The following is a 6,055-nucleotide window of genomic DNA, read 5'->3' as shown; positions in this document are numbered from 1 at the left end:
TTCTTACCACTGTTATATATTTTTTTTCTTGGAAATCACAATGCTTTTAATGTACATTCCAAAAATAATATTAAATATATTCTTGAGTTTTAAAAAAATTAACTACGTGCACTTTCAGGCTCTTGCTGAATCAGTAATGCAGAAAACAATGTGACAAATGGTTCAGTATGTTAATTTTTGTAATAAGGAACTTTCATATTCTATAGTATCTGGAAAACTGGCATGTATATGCTACAAATATATAAAAAAATCATGCTTTAGAACAGTATTCAGTGTCAAGGGATAGTGGGCTTAATATGTGGCCAAATGGGATTAAAAAAACAACAAAAAACCCAATATGCAGATGATTGTGATGTTCTTCTTTGTGCTCTTCTACGTATTTTACATCAAACTCATATTATTTTGTTAATCATCTCCCCATTCCTATTATTTTTAAAGTATCATAAACTGAATATAAAAGAAGAGAAATTTACATGTATGATGGCATAATAGATTGAAATATTTATTTAAGGACTGTAAAATTTGGCAGACTGCAGGGCTGACTACAAGATAAAAGACACAATTCACCTGGAGTATTAGAAACTGCTTATCTCCCACAGTTTGATGAACAAATTAGATAATATATGTAGTACTGCTTTATGAATTATTAGCTGTGCTATTACAAAGCTTAATGTCTATGTCATCCACTATAAACTTCCTGAGGGCAGGCACTTTATTTACTGCTGTATCTCCACTACCCATCACAAAATATGCACAAAATATGTGTTCAGTAACATTTGGCAAATACATGGATATTTTGTTTTGGTAACTAATAATTATTTCACAGGAGAATGCTGTACCATCAAATGATTTGATGGCTCTACAATTCTCTCGGGTTAAAATCTGAATTCCTGTCATTAAAGATTTATTCAATCTAGTTGACAATGTGCTTTTCTACCCCAATATGATACATACAACCTCAATTCAAGCCACTTAAAGATACTATCTCCGGAAGTATATATCTCTGCCTAAAGTGTTTTAAAACGTCCAGCTTAAATCCAAAATCTTCCTTCCATCTATCTAAACACATGCTTATTTGACTTGTCAGACTGGTAAATTTTTTAAACAACTTTTAAAATACTTTATTCGTTTTTTGCATTTATGTTCCCGGGGACTAGGACAGCCCTTTGAATATGGTAAATAGCCAATAAATACTTGTTGATTTAATTGTTTTCACAACACACCATTAGCTTACAATTTTTTATTTTACAAATGCAATTCGTCATAAAAATTATTTGAATAATGTCACAATCTACCAGAAGGACCAGGAACAAGTAGTTCATTTTCCAATTCCAGTCATCTGTGTAATGGATTATGCTTTGTTATAACTCCAATTCCTTGGATTCCCCCACCCCCAACCCTCCACCTTCCGTGATCTTATCCAATTAGCAAGGTTGAAATAATGGCAAATGTCATTCTGGATCTAAAATCTTAGTGCACTTCACCCCCTAAATCATTTTATGTGTAAATTAGGTATTTAGGGAAGCCTGTAATCCATCATTTAAGAAACTATATTTAGAGTTCAGTTTTTTTTAAAAAATGAGTGCGTAGCTGAGGAAATGCCGTGGTGTAGTTTAGTGGTAAGTGGAGCTCCGGGCCAGGTGCAACACTCTTTAGAAATTATGTGTCCCCGGCCAACTATTTCCACTTAAAACCCTGTTTATTTATTTGACAGCGCTACTGCAGACGGAGTTAACTCGGACGCTACTCAAAGCAGTGTCGTAGAGACTTTAAAGTGCTCGGTCTGGCAGCTACTTTTTATCATAAAACAACCCAGCTGGATCCAAGGCAAATTTGTTACCTACTCAGGGCCCCTCGGCGGTGGTACAGAATTATGACCGGATTTGAGCGCACGGCCCAAATAAACGCAAATGTTCAGAGACGTACAGACTTGACAACTGTGACAAAGCTCTGTCAAAACCTGCCCCTCGGGCGTCCGGAGGGGGGACAACCGGGACTTTAGGAGCCCCGAGGCCCCAGCGCGGGCGGCAGGGCGGGAAGCAGCCTGACTTTCCCCAGCGCTTTGTTTTTCCTGTCACCGAGGTACAAAAATAGCAAAGCAGGGGCGGGAAGTCGCCCGGCCGTGTTTTGGTTTTTTGTTCCCTCCACTCAGGCTGGCACGCGGAAAGAGGAAGGAGGAAGCGAGAGAGCCGCGGAACCCGCCCCGAGGGAGCCGCGGCGCCTCTGCAGCAGGATTCGGGCGTCGCGCTCCGGCCACTTCCAGAACGCTCGCAGCTGCTTCTGCAGGCCCCGCCCCCTGCCGGGGTTTCCCCGCCACCCGCTCTCATTTGCATGGCGCGGCCCCTCCCCCGTTGCCATTGGCCGGCACCAGGCCCCGCCCCCTCCCCCCTCCCGACCGCGGCAGGGTTCCATCCCCCGAGCTGCTCGGAGCTGTGGGCAGCGGGCGGACTGTTAAACCGCGGCGGCAGCGGCCGGGGCGGGAGCAGGGCGCGCTCTGGAGACGAGTCAGCGGCGCCCCGGGTGGGGGGAGGCGGGCGGGCAGCTAGAGATCACCTCAGCAGCCCCCACCACGGCCGGACCGAAGGTGCGGCGGCAGAGGGGAGCCAGGGCGCCCCAGCAGGCGAGTGGCCGGCGTCAAAAGGGCGGGCTGAGGGGGGTGGGTCTCCTCTGTCGGGGACGGCTGCAGCGCGGGGAGGGGAGAGCGGAGAAGACCGCCGGGTGGACTTGCGGGCCAGGTGACCGACCGGCAGCCCCCTCGCTCACCGAATCCTCTGGGCTGCTGGACTCTGGATCCCGGCACAGGATCGCGCTCTAGGGCAGGGGTCGGACTGCAGCCAAATTTAAACGGCTAAGCCTAACAGCCTTGGATGGAGCTGAGGGGAGGGAAGGGAGGGGTGGAGGGAGGAGTGGGGGCGGACCTAGACGCAGGTCACGTGGGAGGAGGGGCTTGGCAGGCCTCCCTTTTGTTTTGGCTGGCGCGTGCGCAGAAGGCGAACACGTGGTCTCCTGGACCCGCCCCTGGCCTCAGCGGCTGCGTCTCACCCAACGCGGGTGTGGTGACGGCTGGTTTGGGGGCGCTCTGAGGCGGGACTGCCTGTATTAGATGTGACCCTTATTTTATTTATTTATTTCATACTTTATTTCAGGCTAACGTTGATTTGGCGTTTAGGATTCGTTGGGATGGAGGGAAATCTAGGGGATAATTGAGGGATGGCGTTTCCTATTTGTGTTACTTCTGGGTGTGCTGAGGAAGGGACCGGTCTTGCTGGAAAAATTGAGAATGTTTGGAGTTTGGCAGCAAGAGATACGAGGCGGTGTTCTGGTCGTTTCAGAAACGACAGGAAAGGAGGAGGCTGGCTTTGCAGCCAAGACAGCAGGCACTGGATTGAGGTTCTTGTAATGTTTTCTTACTCCGGGAGAATTAGCGTTTGGTTAGTTCCCTGCGCGCTCTGCCCTTCTGATCCAGGAATATGGAGAGATTTTCTTTTTTTCTTTTTTAGGCTGTGGGAAGCACATTCCGTTTTTGATTCCCAAACTTAAGTACAGTCATGTATTGGCGAGATTTAATCGAGTAGCTAGCTTCCTTCGCCTTTCCGTAGCCAGTTAGCGTAACTTCGTGTTGAGTTTGGGTCAGTAGAAGTGTTTCTTAAATACTGACCAGATGGGGCAGATTTGTTAGCAACAAAACCAAAGTGAAATGTTTCTGAGTACTGCAGACAAAACTGGCAGTGTTTTTGACTAGGAAAAAGTGGTTCTAAAAACAACTCAATATTGGAGAAAAACCCGGTGTTCTGGAATGCAGATGGCTTGAGAAAGAGGCTTAGCAGTGAGTGAATGTCTCTGCCTTTCCAGTTACTAGCTGTTTCCTTGGGCAAGTCACAACCTCTCATCTCAAATTTCTCTTTCTTCTTGTAAATAGTTTCATAATATAGTCCCTGCCTTAAGAGATTGTTGTGAAGATCAAATGCCTTCTGTTAGTTAAAGTGATTCGTAATCTACAGACACAGAAATTGCCAAGTAACATGATTTCATAATAGAAGTCAGTTTTTTAAAAGCCAGCATGTTGAAGCAATATAAACAACGAATGAATCACAATAGGATATATTTGATTATCTTCAAAATCTATTGTAACTATTACCTGATTCTCCCTCAGTTTCTACCTACTTACTCAAATTAGTGTCCAGGTCTGCTACCATTTCTCATGGTTTTAACGATTAATCTACACGGTTTAATCTATCATGACTTCTCTTTCCCAGCCTTTCTGGAGTAAGTTTTTATGTGAAACTCTTCTTAATCCAGGCATATTCTATCCCATTGACTTTACGTTTACATTTTTATTTTGTTTCGTGATAGGTGCCTTTTTCAAATAATAATTGCATATTTCGTTAAATCTTATTTATTATAAAATCATTTGGAAAATAGAGAAGAGTGCAAATAAAAAATAAAAATAATTTGTATTTCTTTCTAAATATTTCTCTATGCATGTATGTGTATTTTTCCTAAAACTTGGATCATACGGTGTTTTCATTTAACTTTAATTCAGACATTTCCATATCATTAAATATTCTTTGAAAAAATATTTTCAATAGCTGCTTAACATTTCATCACGTTACTATCATATTTTAAGTTTTTCCTATTGGAAGATGTTTGGGATATTTCTAATGTCTTGCTAGTATAAATTTTACTGCAGAAAATCCCCTTTTATGTGAAAATTTGAAATTTTCCCCCCTTAGATTTGTAGAAGAGGAATTACTGGGTTAGAGTCTGCTTTTTGTCGTTTGTTTGTTTGTTTTAAGGCTGTTGTAATGTCACCACATTACTTTGCAGAATGTGTATTAGTTTTCACTGATCTCGTGGTGTTGAGCATGCCTCCCATTACATCTTTGTTCATCATCCATTATTAGGCTTTAAAATGAAAACCTTACTTCAATTTGCATTTAAATTTTTTTCACCTTTGTGATGTATCTATTTTATTTTTCTAATTTATTGTAAGATGTTTGAAAGAAAGAAATATGTTTCATATTTGACATGCTGGAAACCACATAGTGGGTGGTCAATAAATGCTTGCCAATTGGCTATTAATATTTACCTTTTTTATCTCTGAAAGGTCAGGAAATTGTGTCTTTTGCTTTTTGTCTTAATTTATGAGTCCATTGTTAGTAGTAATAGACTTTTATTGTTTGATTCATTACTTTGAATACTTATCTTGTCAGGTGGAGCCTCACTGATCATAATTGTCTACTAAAAGGTCCGGCAATTTCCCATTGTCCAATTGCTTCATTGTCCAAGAACATCATCCAATTTCGGTGCCATTTATCATGATAACTTAAGACTATTTCATTTCCTTTACTCATTCATCTGTCTCTATGGAATTAACTTAAAGATTTCACTCTGATCATTCTAGTTGTAGCCTTCTCTGTTTGACAAAAAGATGCCTAGTGTCTAAAGTTTCTTTATTATTCAGATTGTTCTTGATAATAGTCCAGCTATTATTGCCTATAGCATCCTTTACTGCCCTGTAATCTACCACATAAATCTTAATATGTAATATGTAATTCTTGTTTTCATGATGTTTTTCATGTATTTATTCAGTTATCTCTTCCTATCCTTTTACATTTGTCTATACAGTATTGGATGGTAGTTGAAGGAGACAGAAAGCTGCTTCCTTCAGATTTAGAATAGTGTTTAAGGTTGTTCACTGATTGGGATCTTCAAGATATAAAAAATGGGGCTGCTTGCAACAGAAGTGACACCTAATGGGCAATTAGCAACTAACTTACTGACTTTAAAGCGTATCATTTCTTATGTTTCTGTCCTTAAAGTCGTTACTGTATTACAGTGCTGTAACGCAATATTGTATATAATGATGACCCTGAGTCATAAATACAATTTTACATTACTTTTAGTATATTCGATTTGGAAAGGCAAGGAAAGTAAATCATGTCCAAGAGATTTCTACCTTTTTTTTTTCTTTTAAATGTTCTGTAGGGATTTTTCACTGAACTGTCTATTCCCTAATCATGTGGGGTAAATAAACACTCAGCAAATGTTAATA

The 6,055-nt window shown here is 41.2% G+C and overlaps 1 protein-coding gene across 1 annotated transcript in view; it reads left to right on the top strand.

Annotated features, from left to right (window-relative positions):
- Positions 1–2,456: 2,456 nt before the first annotated feature.
- The window catches only part of KANSL1L (KAT8 regulatory NSL complex subunit 1-like), a 151,685-nt gene continuing 148,086 nt past the window's right edge, over positions 2,457–6,055 (top strand). The window contains exon 1 of the mRNA XM_012661214.1: positions 2,457–2,620. The gene's annotated coding sequence lies outside the window, so the exon portion shown is untranslated. The remainder of the gene's footprint in view (positions 2,621–6,055) is intronic.

Source organism: Propithecus coquereli, unplaced genomic scaffold (genome assembly GCF_000956105.1).
Source record: "Propithecus coquereli isolate 6110/MARCELLA unplaced genomic scaffold, Pcoq_1.0 Scaffold70, whole genome shotgun sequence".
In the NCBI taxonomy this organism is placed as follows: Eukaryota; Metazoa; Chordata; class Mammalia; order Primates; family Indriidae; genus Propithecus; species Propithecus coquereli.
This window is presented reverse-complemented; position numbering and strand designations above follow the sequence as displayed.